This window comes from Callithrix jacchus, chromosome 12 (genome assembly GCF_049354715.1).
Source record: "Callithrix jacchus isolate 240 chromosome 12, calJac240_pri, whole genome shotgun sequence".
In the NCBI taxonomy this organism is placed as follows: Eukaryota; Metazoa; Chordata; class Mammalia; order Primates; family Cebidae; genus Callithrix; species Callithrix jacchus.
Window position 1 is genome coordinate 113,871,364 of NC_133513.1, and position 21,924 is coordinate 113,893,287.

The window sequence follows — 21,924 nt, forward strand, 5'->3', positions numbered from 1 at the left end:
ATGTAGTGGTGCCTTATTTGTTATTTGTGTGGTGAGGTAGGGGACTTAACTTTTTGTCCCATTTGATGGTTTGTTGATTATGGAATAGACCATTGTTTTCTTGAGTCTTATGGGAGTGCAACTAAATTCTATTCTGAATATTTATTTGCCCTGATATTATCTCAATTAACATTTAAATATTGTAATTTTATAGTATATTTAGATATCAATAGGGAAAATTTGTCCCTTGCAAACTCACCCCACCCCACCCACTGGGAAGGAGTAGAGCTCAGTGATTAAGCTTCAGGCTTTAGTGCCAGGATACCTAAAAATTAATCTGCTACTTACTGGCTATGATTTGGGTAGGTTGCTTTATGTCTCTGTGCTTTAATTTCCTAGCCTTTAAGACAGATAATAATAGTACTAAAATAGTTTTATTGTATTGAGACCAGAGACTGGCTTGTGTCATTTCTATGTTTTATAACCGGTTATGATTTTCTATGTGGCCACATACATAGTCAGTTGTTTTGGTTGTAAATTTACATAGCTTGAACTTAATGAATAGTTTCTGTTTGGTAAGTATAAAGTTCTAAATGTATTAAAAGAAGTTAGCCATGCTATTCAAATCTTCTATAGTCTTATTCTTTTAATTTGAAGATATGCTCTCTCTGTCAAGCAAGAATAATCAAAGCCTTCACATGTTTTTTGGAAATAAATAATATTTAGTGATATTAAAGCCAACTTTTATGTGTTTTCTTTTTATGGTGCTTTATTTTCATGTTTTATTCCCTTGTTTCTTTCTTCTAGCTGATTAGCTCACGTTTTCCTTGCTACCCTGCTTTTTTACTTTAGTAATTTGGATGTCATAATTTCTATGTCTGTATTTCTAGTTAGTATTCTTAAATTTTACCTCCTTCTGATGCTTGAGCTTTTATCATAAAATTTCTATTTGTCATTGTATTAATATTTTTTTCTGGAAGTCTACTTTAACATTACTACATTATCTTTATTTAAATTAATATCTGCATAGGAACCTATTTCCATCCTTTTACTTTCAACTTATCTGTGCCTTTATTTTTAGCATATGGCTCTCATAAACAGCATTTTGTTACATCTCTTAACTTTATCCATCTGGCCAGTCTCTGCCATTTGATTGGCATGGATAAGCTATTTACAGTTAATGCAATTATTAATTTAAATTCCATTAAATTGGTTGAATTTAAATCTACAACCTTTTACTTTTTTCTATTTGTTCCATCTGTTCTTTGTCTCTCTTTTTCTGTCTTCTTTTAAATTAGCTAAATACTTCTTTATATTCCATTTTATCTCCTAATTGAATTGTTAGCTATATCTCTTTAAAACATTTTAGTAGTTTATTTCACAATTATAATATGCACTTTTTACTTATTACCATCATCTTCCCTAAGTCATTTATTATACCATTTCATATGCAATGTAAAAATCATATGATGTAGATGTCAAATGTACTTTTACACATATATATTTGTAAAACTCAAACAGCCGACTTTCATTTCTCCCTTCATGCCTTTTGTATATTGTTATAGATTTTACTTCTACATATAAAATCTCATAAAACATTTAAATTATTTTCACTTTAAACAGCCAATATACTTTTATAGAAGTTAAGATTTTAAAAAATTTATGCACATATTTACCATTGTCATGTTCTTTATCAGTTCTGTTAGATTTGTTTTTTTCCCTTTGAGATTATATTCCTTTAGCCTGAATAACTTCCTAAGGGAAGTTATTTCTTATAATACAGTTTGCTGGAAATGAATCTTCCTGGCCTTTGTTTTCTTGAAATTATCAGTATCTTTATTTTGCCTTTATTTTTGAAATTTTTTTTGGTTAGATGTATAATTCTTGGTTGACAGTAGTTATTCAATACTTTCAATACGTCTTTGCATTGTCTTGTGGATTCCATTGTTTCTGATGATAAGACTGCTTCTACTGTTATTGTTGCTTTTATGAATGTAATGTGTTTTTGCTCTTGCTGAAACTTTCTGTTTATGCTTTACTTTCAGCAATTTCATTGTGATATGTCTAGATTGGTCTCATTTGTATTTTCCTGTTTCTTTTCATTGAGATTATTGGAGATATAGTTTGATGTCTTTCATCAATTAAGCAGTCTGAAGACATTATTTTATCTAACATTTCTTTTTTTTAAAAAATTTTTTATTGCATTTTAGGTTATGGGATACATGTGCAGAACATGCAAGACAGTTGCATAGGTACACACATGGCGGTGTGTTTTGCTGCCTTCCTCCCTTTCACCTACATTTGGCATTTCTCCCCAGGCTATCCCTCCCCAGCTCCCCCGCCACTGTCTCTCCCCTATTCCCCCCAATAGACCCCAGTGTGTAGTACTCCCTTCCCTGTGTCCATGTGTTCTCATTGTGCATCACCCACCTATGAGTGAGAATATGTGGTATTTCATTTTCTGTTCTTGTGTTAGTTTGCTGAGAATGATGTTCTCCAGATTCATCCATGTCCCTACAAATGACATGAACTCATCATTTTTCATTGCTGCATAATATTCCATCGTGTATATGTGCCACATTTTCCCAATCCAGTCTATCATCGATGGGCATTTGGGTTAGTTCCAGGTCTTTGCTATTGTAAACAGTGCTGCAATGAACATTTGTGTGCATGTGTCCTTATAGTAGAATGCTTTATAGTCCTTTGGATATATACCCAGTAATGGGATTGTTGGGTCAAATGGAATTTCTATATCTAAGGCCTTGAGGAATCGCCACACTGTCTTCCACAATGGTTGAACTAATTTACACTCCCACCAACAGTGTAAAAGTGTTCCTATTTCTCCACATCCTTTCCAGCATCTGTTGTCTCCAGATATTTTAATGATCACCATTCTAACTGGCGTGAGATGGTATCTCAATGTGGTTTTGATTTGCATCTCTCTAATGACCAGTGTTGAGCATTTTTTCATATGTTTGTTGGCCTTATGTATATCTTCTTTTGTAAAGTCTCTGTTCATATCCTTTGCCCATTTTTGAGTGGGCTTGTTTTTTTTCCTGTACATCTGTTTGAGTTCTTTGTAAATTCTGGATATCAGCCCTTTGTCAGATAAGTAAACTGCAAAATTGTTTTCCCATTCTGTTGGTTGCCGATTCACTCTAGTGACTGTTTCTTTTGCTGTGCAGAAGCTGTGGAGTTTGATTAGGTACCATTTGTCTATTTTGGCTTTTGTTGCCAGTGCTTTTGGTGTTTTGGTCATGAAGTACTTGCCTACTCCTATGTCCTGAATGGTTTTGCCTAGATTTTCTTCTAGGGTTTTTATGGTGCCAGGTCTTATGTTTAAGATTTTAATCCATCTGGAGTTGATTTTAGTGTAAGGTGTCAGGAAGGGGTCCAGTTTCTGCTTTCTGCACATGGCTAGCCAGTTTTCCCAACACCATTTATTAAACAGGGAATCATTTTATCAAAGGTTTATCAAAGATTGTATGGTTGTAGATATGTTGTGTTGCCTCTGATGCCTCTGTTCTGTTCCATTGGTCTATATCTCTGTTTTTGTACCAGTACCATACTGTTTTGATTACTGTAGCCTTGTAGTATAGTTTGAAATCCGGTAGTGTGATGCCCCCCACTGTGTTCTTTTTGCTTAGAATTGACTTGGCTATGCGGGCTCTCTTTTGGTTCCATATGAAGTTCATGGTGGTTTTTTCCAGTTCTGTGAAGAAAGTCAATGGTAGCTTGATGGGGATAGTGTTGATTCTGTAAATTACTTTGGGCAGTATAGCCATTTTCACAATATTAATTCTTCCTAACCATGAACATGGAATTTTTCTTCATCTGTGTGTGTCCTCTCTGATTTTGTTGAGCAGTGGTTTGTAGTTCTCCTTGAAGAGGTCCCTTACGTTCCTTGTGAGTTGTATTCCAAGGTATTTTATTCTTTTTGTAGCAATTGTGAATGGCAGTTCATTCTTGATTTGGCTCTCTTTAAGTCTGTTATTGGTGTATAGGAATGCTTGTAATTTTTGCACATTGATTTTATCTCCTGAGACTTTGCTGAAGTTGCTTATCAGTTTCAGGAGTTTTTGGGCTGACGCGATGGAGTCTTCTAGGGATATTATCATGTCGTCTGCAAATAGAGACAATTTGGCTTCCTCCTTTCCTATTTGAATACCCTTTATTTCTTTTTCTTGCCTGATTGCCCTGGCTAGAACTTCCAGTACTATATTGAATAGGAGTGGTGAAAGAGGGCATCCTTGTCTAGTGCCGGATTTCAAAGGGAATGCTTCCAGTTTTTGTCCATTCAGTATGATATTGGCTGTTGGTTTATTGTAAATAGCTTTTATTACTTTGAGATACGTTCCATCGATGCCGAGTTTATTGAGGGTTTTTAGCATAAAAGGCTGTTGAATTTTGTTGAATGCCTTCTCTGCGTCAATTGAGATAATCATGTGGTTTTTGTTTTTGGTTCTGTTTTTGTGGTGAATTACGTTTATAGACTTGCATAAGTTGAACCAGCCTTGCATCCCAGGGATGAATCCTACTTGATCATGGTGGATAAGCTTTTTGATGTGCTGTTGTAATCGGCTTGCTAGTATTTTATTGAAGATTTTTGCATCTATGTTCATCATGGATATTGGCCTGAAGTTTTCTTTTCTTGTTGAGTCTCTGCCGGGTTTTGGTATCAGGATGATGTTGGTCTCATAAAATGATTTGGGAAGGATTCCCTCTTTTTGGATTATTTGGAATAGTTTCAGAAGGAATGGTACCAGCTCCTCTTTGTGTGTCTGGTAGAATTCGGCTGTGAACCCATCTGGACCTGGGCTATTTTTGTGTGGTAGGCTCTTAATTGCTGCCTCAACTTCAGACCTTGTTATTGGTCTATTCATAGTTTCAGCTTCCTCCTGGTTTAGGCTTGGGAGGACACAGGTATCCAGGAATTTATCCATTTCTTCCATATTTACTAGTTTATGTGCATAGAGTTGTTTGTAATATTCTCTGATGATGGTTTGAATTTCTGTGGAATCTGTGGTGATTTCCCCTTTATCGTTTTTTATTGCATCTATTTGGTTGTTCTCTCTTTTTTTTTAATCAGTCTGGCTAGTGGTCTGTCTATTTTGTTGCTCTTTTCAAAAAACCAGCTTTTGGATTTATTGATTTTTTGAAGGGTTTTTCGTGTCTCTATCTCCTTCAGTTCTGCTCTGAGCTAGTTATTTCTTGTCTTCTGCTAGGGTTTGAGTTTTTTTGATCTTGCTCCTCTAGCTCTTTCAATTTTGATGATAGGGTGTCAATTTTGGATCTCTCCACTCTTCTCATATAGGCACTTATTGCTATATATTTTCCTCTAGAGACTGCTTTACATGTGTCCCAGAGATTCTGGTATGTTGTGTCTTCATTCTCATTGGTTTTGAAGAACTTCTTTATGTCTGCCTTCATTTCATTGTTTATCCAGTCAACATTCAAGAGCCAGTTGTTCAGTTTCCATGAAGCTGTGCGGTTCCGGGTTGGTTTCTGAATTCTGAGTTCTAACTTGATTGCACTATGGTCTGAGAGACTGTTTGTTATGCTTTCTGTTGTTTTGCATTTGCTGAGGAGTGCTTTACTTCCAATTATGTGGGCAATTTTAGAGTAGGTGTGATGTGGCACTGAGAAGAATGTATATTCTGTGGATTTGGGGTGGAGAGTTCTGTAAATGTCTATCAGGTTTGCTTGTTCCATGTCTGAGTTCAAGCCCTAGATATGCTTATTAATTTTCTGTCTGGTTGATCTGTCTAATATTGACAGTGGAGTGTTAAAGTCTCCCACTATTATTGTGTGGGAGTCTAAGTCTCTTTGTAAGTCATTAAGAACTTGCCTTATATATCTAGGTGCTCCTGTATTGGGTCCATATATATTTAGGATCGTTAGCTCTCCTTGTTGTATCGATCCTTTTACCATTATGTAATGACCTTCTTTGTCTCTTTTGATCTTTGTTGCTTTAAAGTCTATTTTATCAGAGACGGGAATTGCAACTCCTGCTTTTTTTTGCTCTCCATTTGCTTGGTAAATCTTCCTCCATCCCTTTATTTTGAGCCTTTGTGTATCCTTGCATGTGAGGTGGGTTTCCTGGATACAGCACATGGATGGGTTTTGGATTTTTATCCAATTTGCATTTAGCCCCTTTACATTTAGGGTTAATATTGTTATTTGTGAATTTGATACTGCCATTTTGATGCTAGCTGGCTCTTTTGCATGTTAGTTGTTGTAGATTCTTCATTTTCTTGATGCTCTTTAGCATTTAGTGTGTTTTTGAAATGGCTGGTACTGGTTGTTCCTTTCTATGTGTAGTGCCTCTTTCAGGAGCTCTTGTAAAGCAGGCCTGGTGGTGACAAAATCTCTGAGAACTTGCTTGTTTGCAAAGGATTTTATTTTTCCTTCACTTCTGAAGCTCCGTTTGGCTGGATATGAAATTCTGGGTTGAAAGTTTTTTTGTTTAAGTATGTTGAATATTAGCCCCCACTCTCTTCTGGCTTGTAGAGTTTCTGCCAAGAGATCTGCTGTGAGTCTGATGGGCTTCCCTTTGTGGGTGACCCGACCTGTCTCTCTGGCTGCCCTTAGTGTTTTCTCCTTCATTTCAACCCTGGTGAGTCTGACGATTATGTTCCTTGGGCTTGCTCTTCTTGTGGAGTATCTTTGTGGTGTTCTCTGTGTTTCCTGGATTTGAGTGTTGGCCTGCCTTGCTAGGTTGGGGAAATTTTCCTGGATAATATCCTGAAGAGTATTTTCCAGCTTAAATTCATTCTTTTTGTCACATTCTGGTACACCTATCAAATGTACGTTAGGTCTCTTCACATAGTCCCACATTTCTTGGAGAATTTGTTCATTCCTTTTTGCATTTCTTCCTCTAATCTTGGTTTCTCATTTTATTTCATTCAGTTGATCTTCGATTTCTGATAGTCTTTCTTCTGCTTGGTCAACTCGGCTGTTGAAACTTGTGCATGCTTCGCGAAGTTCTTGTGTTGTGTTTTTCAGCTCCTTTAATTCATTTATATGCCTCTCTAAGTTTTCCATTCTTGTTATCATTTCCTCAAATCTTTTTTCAAGGTTCTTAGTTTCTTTGCTTTGATTTAGAACATGTTCTTTTAGCTCACAGAAGTTCTCATTACCCATCTTCTGAAGTCTAATTTCATCATTTCATCACAGTCATTCTCCATCCAGCTTTGTTCCCTTGCTGGTGAGGAGTTTTGGTCCTTTGTAGGAGGTGAGGTGTTCTGGTTTAGGGTGTTTTCCTACTTTTTGCGCCGGTTTCTTCCCATCTTTGTGGATTTATCCACCTGTCGTCTGAGTAGTTGCTGACTTTTCAACTGGGTCTCTGAGTGGATGCCCAGATTGTTGATGATGAAGTATTTCTGTTACTTAGTTTTCCTTCTAACAGTCTAGCCCCTCCACTGTACGACTGCTGCGGTCCACTCCAGGCCTTGCTTGTCTGGGGTACACCTGTAGCAGCTACGGAACAGTGAGGGATGCTACCAGTTTCTTCTTCTGCTATCTTTGTCCCAGAATGATGTCCGCCAAATATCATTCTGATCAGTCTTTTTTGAGGTGACTCTTTGGATATACAGCGGTCAGAGAGCTGCTTGAGGAGACGGTCTGTACTTTATAGGAGCTCAAGTGCTGAGTTGTGAGCTCTGTTGTTCATTCAGGGCTGTTAGGCTGCTACGTTTAAGTCTGCTGCAGCAGAACTAATAAAACCCCGTTTTTTCCTCAGATGCTCTGTCTCTGGGAGTTAGGGCTTTTTTTATGAGTGTCCATTGCGCTATCCTGCCCAGCTAGGAGGCAGTCTAGTCACTATTTGCCTGCTGAGGCTCTGCCCTGCTGGTGTGAGGTCCGCCTCATTGCTGCAGGCTCTGCCCTGCAGCCGCGGTCTCTGCCCTGATGCCATGGGCTCCGCCCTGCGGCGGAGTCTCTCTGTTATGGCGGGTTGTCTCGGCAATGGCAGGCTGCATCAGCAATGGGAATGTACCTCAGTTGGGGTGGATTGCCTCGGTAATGGCGGGCGCCCCTACCCCATGGAGCTGCACCATCCTGGGTTCAGCTGTGCCCGCAGTGAAACTCTCCACCCAGAGTGTTTCGAATCGCCGTTTTGTTTGTCCCTGTGGGGGTGAAACCCACTGAGCCTGCTCAGCTGGCTTCCTGCCTCAGAGCGCTATTTTTTTTTTTTAAGATGAACGTTTGGCTTTCTCCCAGGTATTTCAGTCGCCTGCTGTTAGGGCACTGGGATCTGTGTGATTTCCCATGCAGTGACCCACTGCACTGGCTCAAACGCCACTTCCCAGGAATCTGCTGGTCTGGCTCACTGTCCAAGTCCTGTTTAATCAGATGGATATGCTAATCTGCCCTCCCAAATCTCAGATTGCTGGTTTAACAGGGCATCCGGACCAGTGTGTTTTGTGCGGAGTGTTGTGGAGTGCTGCTGCGCTGAGGTGCCAGCCAAAGTGGCCCCAGCCAAAACAGCTGCACTGGTGTCCCGTGTCTCTCCTTCACCTGGGAATTTCCCCATTCTGTGGGCAACAAAGATCTGTCTGGAAATGCGGCTTTGACTCACCCTCTGTGCGTTCACTGAGAGCTGCAGTCCTGAGTTGTTCTTACCGCGCCATCTTGAATTGATTCCTCTTCTTTCCGTATTTTAAAAGACAACTGTAATCTGGTAGATGACTGGAACATTCGCTTGTTGTTGTATTGGATGCTTGATTTCTGGGCAGAGAAAACCACCACCTTGGTGTACCAGAAGAATTGGAGCACACATGGGCTTGGAGAATGAGTGCAAGGTTTTACTGAGTAGAAGAAGTGCTCAGCAGATGGAGGAGCCAGAAGGGAGATGGCTTTCCCCTGGGAAACTCTGCATCATTCCACCAGCAGATACCCTGTGGAGCCGGGTTCCTCTGGCTTCTCCCTTTTCTAACATTTCTTTTACCCAATTCTGTTTCTCCTATGCTTCTGGTTCTTCATGATTCTTCGGGTACATATACATATATATTAGACAGTTTGATAATGTTCTATAGATCTTGGATGCTCTATTGTATTTTTAAAGTGGTTTTCCTCTCTGTGGCTCAGTTTAGGATAATTTCTATTGTCTTCAAACTCACTAATTCTTTATTCTACTGATTCTATGTCTATTCTGCTGGTATGCTATTGCAATAAATGTTTTATTTCAGATATTTATGAATTCAGATATAGAATTTTCATTTGGTTGTTTTTTAAAGATTTAGTTTCTCTGTTGAAGTTTTCCATCTATTCTCCATTGTTTTCATCTTTCCTTATAATCTTTAAGGTATTTGTAATGGAAAGTCCCTTTACACTAATTCTCACATCACGATGATCTATACCTTCTACTTTATCTGTTGATTGTGGGTCACATTACCGCTCTTCCTTTGCATGTCTAGTAACTTTTTATTATACATTGGACATTGTGAAATATACATTGTAGAGATTCTGGATTGTTATTTTCCCCTCAGAGTGTTGAATGTCATTTTTTCATGCAGTTAATTTACTTTTGGGTCATTTTAGTCCTTAGAACTTTGATTCTAGGCTGTTGTTGGGCAAGTCTATCTTGTTTTTTCCCCTAGATTTTATCCCTTAATCTGGGACATGGTTTTTACTCCTATGGTTTTGCCCTTCTGAGGTTTCAGCAGAAAGTCTAATTTGGATAAATTTCAGCCCCAGACTATCTGGGCACCTAGCCAGTGCTGAAATCTCTGCTTGGCTCTTTAGACCGTGGCTATTACTTTTCACTGGGATTCTTGGAGTCTTTTTCAGCACATTGCAATTTCTGAGTTAGCCAAATAATTTGAAGGAAATTTATACATAGAACTTGCATTCCTCTTCTGAGGCTGATAAGGTTTGGGTCTGCATTCCCACCCAAATCTTATGTTGAATTGGAATCCCTACATATTGAAGGAAGGAACTGGTTGGAAGTGATTGAATCATGGGGGCAGACTTCCCCCTCATTATTATTATTCTCATGATACAGTTCTCATGAGATCTGGTTGTTTGAAAGTGAGTAGCACTTCACTCTCTCACTTTCCTGCTGCCATGTGAAGATGTGCTCACTTCCCCTTTGCCCTTCTGCCATGATTGTAAGCTTCCAGGGGCCTCCCCAGCCATGCTTCCTGTACAGCCTGTGGAACCACGAGCTAGTTAAACCTCTTTACTTTATAAATTACCCAGTCTTAGGTAGTTCTTTATAGCAATGTTAGAACTAACTGATACAGAGACTAAGCTTTTTTACATGGAAGTTGCTTCTTTGTTGTATTATGTATTATTTTATTTCTTTCTGGTTTATTTTTTTTCATAATTATTTTTTACTCTTCCACTTTGCGGATTGGTACTCTTTGAGGCTCTTCAGCTTGTATATGGATTTATGTTTATGTTTTTATTCTTTTCAGTGGTGTTTTGTGAGGGAAGAGAGACAAAATATATGAATTTAGTCGGCCATCTTGACCTAGATGTCTCTTTTAAAGAGATTTAAAATTTTTTCTTTGACACAAGGTTTACATTTTTTAGATACAGATTATATTTTAAAAAATCTGTCCATTGTTACTTTTACCATGAATATTTTTGTGGTTCTCTGAGTTATGCTTCAAATGGTTTAGCTTTGTCTATCTAAAATCCACCTGTTTCATAAAATTCAGGTCAGAATTTACTTTTCTGTCTTCTTTGAAATATAAGCCCTGAATTCATATATGTAATACTGATGACAATTATATAGAAGTTCCACATTTATTTTTATTTATTTTTTGATTATGGAAATACTTGGTTTCTGGATATATTATGCTTCATTCAGTCTTGGGGACCAATAAAAAGACTTTCAGTTATATAATGAGAACATCTTAAATTGGACTTTTAAATATTAATTCTCTATTTATGAAAACCCATATGAAACATTGACACTCTACTTTTATTTCTCCTTACACAAAAAATTTCTTATTGTTCATTAAAAGCAAACTGGGGTTGTTTGGCTCTGGAGATGATAATATGATAGTGATGAGAAGGGTGATAAAATAACTAATTTTTCCTGAGTACTTTCTATATGCCAGGCAGTGACATACTTAAGGCAGTTTACTCCTTAACTATTCAAACAACTCTATGAGGTAGAAATTTCATAATTCTTTCATTTTGCTTTTGGATGAGAAATTCAAAGCTTAGAGAGGTTAAAGATTTCACCCAGTGTCACACTGTTAATAAGCAAGATGACAGTGTTTTGAGTGAAAATTTTAAATTGAGTGTTTTGTGTGTTGAAATAATTTGCACCAGATTTGGATGGGGAGGGGAAGAAAGGGACTGGTAGTGAGGCTTTCTGATAATTAAATGAACCTAACAACCTCAGTGAAATCATGGATTCAAAGGGGATTGACACATCCAAAGCAAGTGGAGCTTTGACGTTTCACCAGATGACCCCCAGTGTGAATGATGTTACACCCAATAGCTTGCTGGGAGAATCCTTAGGGATTATTATATCCGTTTCCTTCTATTTTTTTTTTTTTAATAAGGGTTTTCTTTTTTTATCCCTTCTAACCAAGGGCCTTACTCAGAGCCTCCTTATTGCTCAGTGGCAGAGCTGGGCCCAACATCTTGGTGTCTTGGCATGCAGGGAGAACACCACAAATGTAAGCCGTTACATTGCCTTCACAGGTACTCGGCTAAAGCTTTTCTTACCCTTCTTCTTGCCCCTGTCTTTAGAGCACAGTCTTTTTCTGTGTCCTTTCCCAAGGGTCTTTACCCTGACCTTGTCTTGCCTGTGAGAGCCACTTGTTTATAAGAATTATCTCAGTGCACCATAATCTTGGCTTCTTTCTTTAACAAATGGAACCTCTCCCTGGATGTCAGCAGACTTGTTGGAAAACAGTTCCTGCCTTAGAATAACCAATGTAAAAAGCAACAGGAAGCTTGGACGAAGCTTGATTAATTGTCTGTGTACTTTATGCTGAAAGAGTGAATCATGATCTTCATTTTCCTCTCAAGAATGTGAGCTGCCTGCTTTGAATTAATCCGGAATGGTGTTTCAAAAAAAAAGAAAAAAACTTCTCTACTGCTGTGTCAGCATTTGGAATTACTGCCTGAGGCTTTTCTTTTTCCTTCTCAGAGAATCTAAAGGTATGTCAAATAATTTTTGGATTAAATGTAATTATTTCAAGTTTTTTTTTTTTTTTAAAAGGTGGAAGAAAATAACTTTGTGAAGGTTGTGCTCCAGAAAGAAGTGTTCCCATTGTCAGTTCTTTTTTGTTTGTTTGTTTCCGAGCAAGGTGTTTTGAAAATCGCCCCCCTCATTTTTCTGCTGGCTGGGCTGGAAATCACAAACTCTTGCCTCTGGTGGGAAATCAGAAAGCAGCTCATGGTCTGGACTGAGCTGGGCCTGATGCCACTCTGAACAGAGTCAGGTTCTACGTAAGAATCAATGTCAGAGAGAAAGAAGTCTGAGTGTCATTTCCTGGTGTGGTCTTGGGCTAGGAAAGCATTTGCTCGTCTCCACGGTGAGCACCGTGGGAGAAGAGACCTTGGCTATTGTGTTCACCTTGTCTCTGTCACCCGTGATGATGTACGCCTGGCACATAGTAGATGCTCAGGAAATACCATGTAATGAATTGACTGCAATGAGGGCATTTCAGATCACACTTCTGCCTACTGGAGGAATGGGCTGTCTGCATGGGAATCTCCTGGGCCTGAGTATGGAAGACAGGGGCCATGGCTTGTCCTGCTGACATGCAGAGAATCTCAGAGGACAAGTTGAGGATGGCATGAGTTCCTCAAGGAGGACAATTTTCTTCTCCAGGAAGACATGCAACAAGGAAAGGGTCAGGAGTTTCACTGAGATGCCCTTTGGATCTGCCACTCCATCAGCTCCCTGGAATGGGTGACTCCTGGCCTGCCTGCATTGCACTTTGCCATTTAAAGGCTGTGCAGGGTAGGACCAAGGAGGGAGAGGGCAAGGTGACAGTGGGCTTGTGTGAGTTTGTGTGCATTTGACTAAATGTCAGGACACATACCAAGGTTTTCCACGTTTTCATTTCTCATCATGAACCATGCCCAGAGCAGCTGACTATCCCACCTTCTAGTGAGGGGTCCTTGGTGGAGTCCCACTCATTTCCCCAGGTGCAGCTTCCAGGCTCAGATACCTGGTATGTCTTCCAGGAATGGAGCTGTTCAGGATGGCTGCCTTTCTCTCATGGCTGAAGCTCACCTCTTCTAGAACCACAGCTTTTAGACAACTGATCTTTGCTGGAATTCTTTCTTTTGTTTTAAGTCAACTATCTGGTAAAACTATGAAACAAGCATAGGCTTGATGCAGGAAACTTATATGATACACAGAGAAAAATGAATAGAAAGTAAGATTATTTCTGATCCTACTACCTGGAGAAAACCACAGTTAACATTCTTGTGTGTGGTCTTTAGTCTTAACACCTGCTCCTATGATAATACATAATACTTTCTCTACACAAGAGGTATGTCTCATCTGAAATAATGTTTTGTAGCCTGCCTTTTTCCCTTGGTTTTATGCCCTCAGCATTTTCCCATGCCAAGTACTCTTTCTTGACTTGTATTTTAAAAAGCTGCAATACAGTTCATTAAATGAAAGCAAATAATTCAATACAGCCAGGCTGCTGGTGTTGGACATCAGTTTTTAGTTGATGTAGTTAATGCCATGATGAACATCCTGGAACATACATTGCTGTGCACAACTCTGTATGTTCTTAGGCTTAATTCCTGGCTGGATAAGGAAATCCTGAGTCAAGAAACTTCCCATCCCCCGCACTACCATGTTTTGCTAATTGCCCTCCAGAAATGTTTTTCCCGTTTATATTTCTCCCAGTAGTCCCTGATCTGGCTGGCCATCCTCATGGGACCTGCTGACATGTTCCTTGCTGGAGAAACCATCACTGAGCATCTCATGTTCCACACCTTTCTCAGTCACATTATCACATTCCTCTGTTTTGTTTTTCTCATGGCATTTATTGCAATCTGAAATGATGCTGTCTATTATTTACTGGTATCCCTGTTTATCATCTGTCTCTGCTCACAGGGTGTATGTCCTGTGGGTGCAGGGACCTTGCCTGTTGGGGTCATTGCTGTCCTGCCTTCCCACCATTCCCAAGGATCTGACTCACCATGGTGGGCAGGAGGTGTTTGCTGAATGAATAAATGTTTACCCACACCATTAATGAAACTCATATTATCATGCATTTTTTAATTAAAAATGTTGCCTTCATTCTAAAACAAAGGCTGCCAAAATGTAATTTAACTGATGGCTGGAGACAAAATGATAACATATGGCCCTCAGGTAGTCATGAAATTCCTTCTTGTTCTGATGAGGTGTGAGGTCCCTTTCCATGAAATAACTGGAGGTTATAATTATTTTGGTTTGTTTCTTATAGTATAAAATGTTTTCTCTATTCTTGAAAGGCTATGGATGGTATGCTGTCTAAAGCAAGTTAGTTTCCATTTCTGATTTGCAGCTGATAATCTAACAAGACCGTGAGAGAAGACAGTCACCCTGTTAAAATTGTATGTAAGGTAATATCACTCATATTTAATATTTAGGTTTAGCCTTAGTGTTTTGAAGAGCTACAGTGTTTAGGTGCTGGAGGATTCTGCATGCCCAGACCTTTTTGATTACTGGCTGATTTTTTACCGAGGGATGGTTACAGAGGGTTGAGTTCTTGGTGCATGAGTTTTGACCATTCTTGTTACTGAGTGTATTGCCCCCTTGAGTACAATGGCAGAATGTCTTCTGACTAATCCAATAGTTAGAAGTTGAACCAGGAGTGTATCCAAGGATTATTGGCTGTGGATGTGCATCTGGGGCCAGGCTGGAGAGGCTGTCCAGGGTCATGTTGCAGGAGCCTGAATCTGACCTCCTCTGTCCAAGGTTTTGGTCAGAAGCTTGGATAAAGACATAGAAGGCAGCCTTATCAAATTTGCGAATGACACAAAACCTAGATGGAAAGCTAATATATTGAATAACAGAATAAGGATTCATAAAAATCTTGACAGAGAGGATGCATCTGAAACTAATAAGGTAAATCCTAACAGGATTACATATGCAGCCTGCAGCTCACTTCAGCAGAGCTGGCAGCAGCCACCAACGATGGGAGAGGCCTGGCTTGAAGGCAATTTGTGGAGTTAGTAAGGCCCTTGGTTTCCTAAATGTTGATTTTTTAAATTAATTCTTCCTTCAATACTATTAACAGCAGCAGGGCATCAAGACCTAAAGGGTGCTAATCTGCTCCCAACACTGCTCCTGCCCCCTTGTCTTTCCTTTATTGCCACAACAATGCTTTCCCCACTGTTCTTTCCTCCCACACCCTTACCCAACCCATTTGATTTTCAGGCCCAAGTTGGGCTCTACTTTATCTGAGGAACTTTCCCTAAGCCTCAAGGCAGAGTAAGTTATTCTCTCCCTCCAAGCACTCTGGCAATACTTCTTCTTCCCCACTGGGTTGCTCACTAAATCATGTGGCCAGTCTCTGTCTGATGGTATACCTTCCCTGTGGACTAAGGATTCTTGGAGGTCAGGGGCTGGGTCGACCTGTGAGACACTCTACCCTGAGCTGTGACACAGTGATTGACAAAGATGCCAGTGGACACTTTGGTTGGCGGCATACATTCCTGGAGTGTGGAGTGGAGTCTAGGCCCCACACTGTTGGATCTTGTCCCCTGTAGGCCATTCAGTAGTGGCAGCTTTCTAGCCCTTGTGCTATGAAAAGCACGTGGTGGAAGTGCAGATGCCTAACCAGAACACGAAAGGACATGGTGAGGACTGTACCATTTGCAGGCTGTCAAGGATGGAGAGTGTGGACTATTTTGAGGGGTTTCAGGGCAGCACAAGGGACATTAGGGAGAAGGGATGACTCAGTTCCTAGAATGGAAAGGCTTAAAAACCCTTATAGCTCTAACCATCTATGGACTGCTTCGTAGGAGTTGTTCATTCACTGCAAATGTTGAATTTTGGAGAGGATTTTTAAATTGGAAGTGGGGTTGAAAGAGAATGATGATGGCAACATTAACAGCTAACTCTTCCTGGAAGCTCCCTGGGCCCCAGGCGCTTTATACAACTGGGTCCTTACAGCTTCTCTGCAAGGTTTGGTGCTCTGTGACCTTGATGGGGCATACAAGGAAACAAACATGGTGATCAAAGTTTCCTGGCCAGTAAGGAGCTGACAACTGAAGCTTGATCCCACTCTGAGGGTATCTTATGCTGAGATTCTACTATGTTGCAGTTAGCAACTGATATAGTTTGGTTGTGTCCACACCCAAATCTTGTCTTGAATTCCAATGTGTTGTAGGAGAAACCTTGTGGGAGGTAATTGAATCATGGGGGCAGGTCTTTCTTGTGCTCTTCTCATAATAGTGAATAAATCTCACGAGATCTGATGGTTTTATAAGGGGAGTTTCCCTGCACCAGCTCTCTTTGCCTGCCGCCATCCATGTAAGACGCGACTTGCTCCTCCTTGCCTTACACCATGATTGTGAGGCCTTCTCAGACATGTGGAACTGTAAGCTCATTAGACCTCTTTCTTTTGTAAATTGCCAAGTCTTGGGTATGTCTCTGTCAGCAGTGTGAAAACAGATTAATACAGTAAATTGGTACCAGTAGAGTGGGGTGCTGCTGAAAAGACAACTGAAAATGTGGAAGCAACTTTGTAATTGGGTAACGGGCAGAGGTTGGAACAGTTTGGAGGGCTCAGAAGAAGACAGGAAAATATGAGAAAGTTTGGAACTCCCTAGAAACTTGTTGAATGGCTTTGGCCAAAATGCAGATAATGATATTGATAATAAAATTCAGGCTGAGGTGGTCTCAGATGGGGATGAGAAACTTCTTGGGAACTGGAGCAAAGATGATTCTTGTTATGTTTTAGCAAAGAGACTGGCAGCATTTTTCCCATGCCCTTGAGATTTGTGGCACTTTGAACTTGAAGGACATGATTTAGGGTACATGGTGGTGGAAGAAATTCCTAAGCAGCAAGACATTCAAGAGGTGACTTGGGTGCTATCAAAGGCATTCAGTTTTATAATGGAAGCTGAGCATGAAAGTTTGAAAAATTTGCAGCCTGACAATGCGATGGAAAAGAAAAATCCCATTTTCTGAGGATAAATTCAAGCTGGCAGCCAAAATTTGCCTAAGTAACAAGGAGCCAAAAAATGTTAATCCCCAAGACAATAGGGAAAATATCTCCAGGAAATGTCAGAGGTCTTCATGGCAGCCCCTCCCATCAGAGGCCTGGAGGCCTAGGCAGAAAAAATGGTTTCATGGGCTGTGCTGTGTACAGCCTAGGGACCATTCCAGTTGCTTAAGCCACAGCTGAAAAAGGCCAACATAGACTTTGGGCCGTGACTTCAGAGGGTGCAAGCCCCAAGCCTTAGAAGCTTTCACATGATGTTGAGCCTGCCAGTGCACCGAAGTTAAGAATTGGGGTTTGAGAAGCTCTGCTTAGATTTCAGAGAATATATAGAAACACCAGGATATCCAGGCAGAAATTTGCTGCAGAAGTGGGAGCTTCATGGAGAACCTCTACTTGGGCAGTATGGAGGGAAATGTGGAGTTGGAGGCCCCACAGAGAGTCCCTACTGGGGCACCACCTAGTGGAGCTGTGAGAAGGGGGCCACCATCCTTCAGAACCAAGAATGGTAGATCCACTGACAGCTTGCACCATGCACCTAGAAAAGCTGCAGACTCTCAGTGCCAGCCCATAAAAGCATCCTGGAGGGAGGCTGTACCCTGCAGAGCCACAGGGGCAGAGCTTCCCAAGACCATGGAATCCACCTCTTGTGTCAGCGTGACCTGGATGTTAGACGTGGAGTCAAGGGAGATTATTTTGGAGCTTTACGATTTGACTGCCCTGTTGGATTTCTAACTTGTTTGGGGCATGTTTTGGCCAATTCCTTCCCTTTGGAATGGCTGTATTTGCCCAACACCTGTACCCCCATTGTATCTAGGAAGTAACTAACTTACTTTTGATTTTATGAGCTCGTAGGTGGAAGGAACTTGTCTCAGATGAATTTTGAAACTTTTGAGTTAATGTTGAAATGAGTAAGATTTTGGGGGACTGTTGTAAAGGTATGATTGGTTTTGAAATGTGAGAACCTGAGATTTGGGAGGGGCCAGGGGCAGAATGACATGGTGTGGCTGTGTTCCCACTCAAATGTTATCTTGAATTCCCATACGTTGTGGGAGGGACTCAGTGGGAGGTAATTAAATCATGGAGGCAGATCTTTCTCATGCTCTTCTTATGATAGTGAGTAAGTCTCATGAGATCTGATGGTCCTATAAGGGAGAGTTTCCCTGCACAACCTCTGTCTTTGCCTGCTGCCATCCTTGCACATAATTTGCTCCTCCTTGCCTCCTGCTCTGATTATGAGGTCTCCCGAGCCACATCGAACTGTAGGCCCATTAAACCTCTTTCTTTTGTAAATTGCCCAGCCTTGGGTATATCTTTATCAGATGCGTGAAAGCAGACTAATACAGTAACACTTCAGCGTCTGATGAGTGTGGACTTTTTTTTGTTGGTAGCTACAGACTTGGTGTCTGTCTCATGGAGTCCTCTCCTGGCTCCTTTGTTAATGTTTGTGGATTGGCAGCTGACCCTTGACTGCCTCAGTGTATGCTCCACTCTGAAAAGCTCCTGCTACCCCAGAGACAGCAAACAGCCAACCTTGCCTGCCTGGTTAACACACAGACATTAGTCTCTGGTGAGGCCTGAGGCAGTGTGGAGTGACTGGAGAACCTCACAGATTGAAAGACAGCCATGGACTTGGGTTCCTGTTGCCACTTACTGGCTTTGTGACCACAGTTCAACCACTTAACCCCTCTGAAGCTCAGCTGTAAAGTGTAGAATTAGTCTCAAGTTTGATAAAGCACTTGACACAGGATCCCAACTGTCAAAAGATGGTGAGTATTCCCATCTGCTTTGAGGTTCTCAGCTGTATGGCTTGTGGTCAAGGTGGTTAGAAATCTGTTATCCAGTTAAGCTGAACTATACAAAAATCCTTACAATTTCCACACAGTGTATGTAACTGATAAAGCTTTCCCTGCCTAGTAGTGAGATATCAAAGCAGAGGAAAGAGAATCAAATTGTCAAACTTTCCTGGCCTCAGGTTGCCCTGCCAGTGTGCTGGCTTCTCCATCCTTGGCCATTCTGCTTATGCTTGGTTTTCCAGTAAGTGTATGTGAGTTTTCTTTTCTTTAAAATTATAAAGAGAGATCATTGATTCACTAAAAAAATTTATTTGAACACCCGTTAGACACTAGGCAGAATTCTAGACCCTAGTTATAGAGCAGTGAACAAAACAGATAAAGTTCTTGCCTTCATTGAGCTTATATTCTAATCTGGTGAGGAAGACTATAAATAAATACACAAGTGGAAATATTGTGTGTTGGATGGTGATGAACAATAAAAAATTTAAGGGTGTGGAGAACAGGAATGGCTAGTTTGGGTAGGTGTTGCTGTATTATATAGAAATGTAATAGTAAATCTGGCTGATAAGATGCTATTTAGTCAGAGATCTGAAGGAAGTGAGGAGCAAGCCATGCAGGTGTCTGGGGAAGAGCATTCCAGGTAAAGAGAACAGCAAATAAAAATTCCTGACATTGAAGCATGCTTGGCAAGTTTAAGGAACCCCAGGGAGGCCAGTGTGGCTGGAATAGAGTGAGAGAGTAATAAGGACAATAGCAGAATTGATTGATTAGACAGTAGATTCCAGGGCTTGTGCCTGGCGAGCTTATGCATGTCCTCAAGTCCTCACTGTTCCACCCTTGGAGGCAGAGACCATGGTCCCAATTGGGACTCAGGGTGGGCAAGTGATATTTCTAGGATCCTACCTTCAAATGGCAGAGCCATGATTCTAACCCTGATCCACATGGCTGCAGAGTCCTTGAACCTTCCATTGTGCTGGGCTGGTGTAGATCCCCACTCCCTCTCTTCTCTCCCCAGTCACTCTCCTGTTTTCCATGCTCAATCCAGCCTAGGGGACTTCGCCCTGCTCCTTCACCACGCTCTGTGTAGTGCCCCTGCCAAGTGGCATGGGGCAGGTTTCTGCAGATTTCATTCTTATCTGTAAGGTCTCTAAGAAGAGTGTTTATGCAGGTCAGAATTAGAATACATTGGGAATTATTATCTGGAAACAGAACATGGGTTCAGTACTGGCCTCCATTAGGAGATACAGATGAGAGGACCAAAGTACCCTTTTGAGGGCTCTGAGGGTGCCCTTGCGAGAGTTGGGTTAGAGTAGTTTGCTAAAGGACAGATTGTGGAACTTGATAACATTGCCTCATGTGACGGTTAATACTGAGTGTCAACTTGATTGTAGGATGCAAAGTATTGTTCCTGGGCATGTCTATGAGGGTTGCCAAAGAAGATTAGCATTTGAGTCAGTGGATTGGGAAGGGCAGACCCACCCTCAATCTGGGTGGGCACCATCTAATCCTGCCAGTGCGGCTAGAATAAAGCAGACAGAAGAACATGGAAGGACTTGACTTGCTGAGTCTTTCGGCCTTCATCTTTCTCCCATGCTGGATGCTGCCTGCCCTTGAACATCAGACTGCAAGTTCTTCAGATTTTGGGCTCCTAGACTTATACCAGTGGTTTGCCAGGGGCTCTTTGGCCTTTGGCCCCAGACTGAAGGCTGCACTCTTGGCTTCCCTGCTTTTGAGATTTGGGGACTTGGGCTGATCCACCACTGGCTTCCTTGCTCCTCAACTTGCAGATGGCCTATCATGGGACTTTACCTTGTGATTGTGTGAGTCAATTTTATTTATATATATATATATATATATATATATATATATATATATATATATATATCTGTCCTGTTAGTTTTGTCCCTCTAGAGAACCCCAATTAATACACTCTCCTAGGGGTCTTGTGAACATTGAGTGTGTTAATGAAGTTGAGGAGTGTCAAGCAGTTAGAATGTGCCAGGCATACACTGAGTCTTTGGACATTTCACTGTGGTCACCACCATGGCCCTTGAATCCCTCCAGTGATGGGGTCCTTGCAATGGAAGATTCTGTGATTTGGATATTTGACTTCTTCAAACTTCATGTTCAAATTTGATCACCAGTGTTGGAGGTGGGACCTAATGGAAGGTATTTGGGTCATGGGATTGGATCCCTTTGTAGTGGGAGCGGCCGTGGGAAAGGATCTCTTGGACACTGAATGCAGGAGGAAAGAATTTATTTCAGCTGGGAGCAAGGTGGCATAGGTGCCTAACAGCTAAGCTCGTCTAACAAAAGGAAGTTCAGCTTTTATATAGGCTTATATTTTAGATGTTACATGTGGAAGAATTTTAGGTTCATAGTTTTAGGACTCACATGTGAAAAGGTCTCTGTTTACAGTTTTAGGAATTACATACGAAAGGGTTCTGGTTTACAGTTTTAGGACTCACGTGTGAAAAAGCTTCTAGTTTGATCTTGTTTTAAGTAAAAATAGTGCTTTCTAGAGAGTTTCTTTAAAGCCTAGCTTGTTATTTTCAAGAAAGAGATTCAAGAAGCGCCAGCTGGCCTGCTCTCTCGTTTATTGAGATGCACAGTGGATGACAGAAGGGGAGAGAATCCTAAGTGCCTAGGTCTCCTTCCTCACCTTAAGAATAGATTAATGCCCTCCTTGGGGGTGGAGTGAGTTCTCACTCTGTTAATTCCCATGACAGCTAGTTGTTAAAAAGACCCTGACGCCTCCCCACTCTCTCTTACTTTCTTTCTGGCCATGCAGTCTCTGCATGTGGAGCACCGCTGTGCCTTGTGCCATGAGTTAAGCAGTCTGAGGCCCTTAGCAGATGCAGATGCCCAATTTCAAACTTTCCAGCCATCAGAATCCTGAGCACAATAAACCTTTTTTCTTTATAAATTACCCAGCCTCAGGTATTTCTCTACAGCAACACAAAATGGACTAAGACAAAGGGAGAGAGAGACAGATGAGGGGT

General features: G+C 41.0%; 1 protein-coding gene across 7 annotated transcripts in view; it reads left to right on the top strand.

Moving 5' to 3' along the window:
* The window catches only part of PLPP4 (phospholipid phosphatase 4), a 187,244-nt gene that overhangs the window by 11,618 nt on the left and 153,702 nt on the right, over positions 1-21,924 (top strand). The window contains exon 2 of one of the 7 annotated variants that reach the window (XM_009010388.5): positions 11,974-12,105. The exons of the other annotated variants lie outside the window; for them this stretch is intronic. The gene's annotated coding sequence lies outside the window, so the exon portion shown is untranslated. The remainder of the gene's footprint in view (positions 1-11,973; positions 12,106-21,924) is intronic. 7 annotated transcript variants of the gene reach the window in all.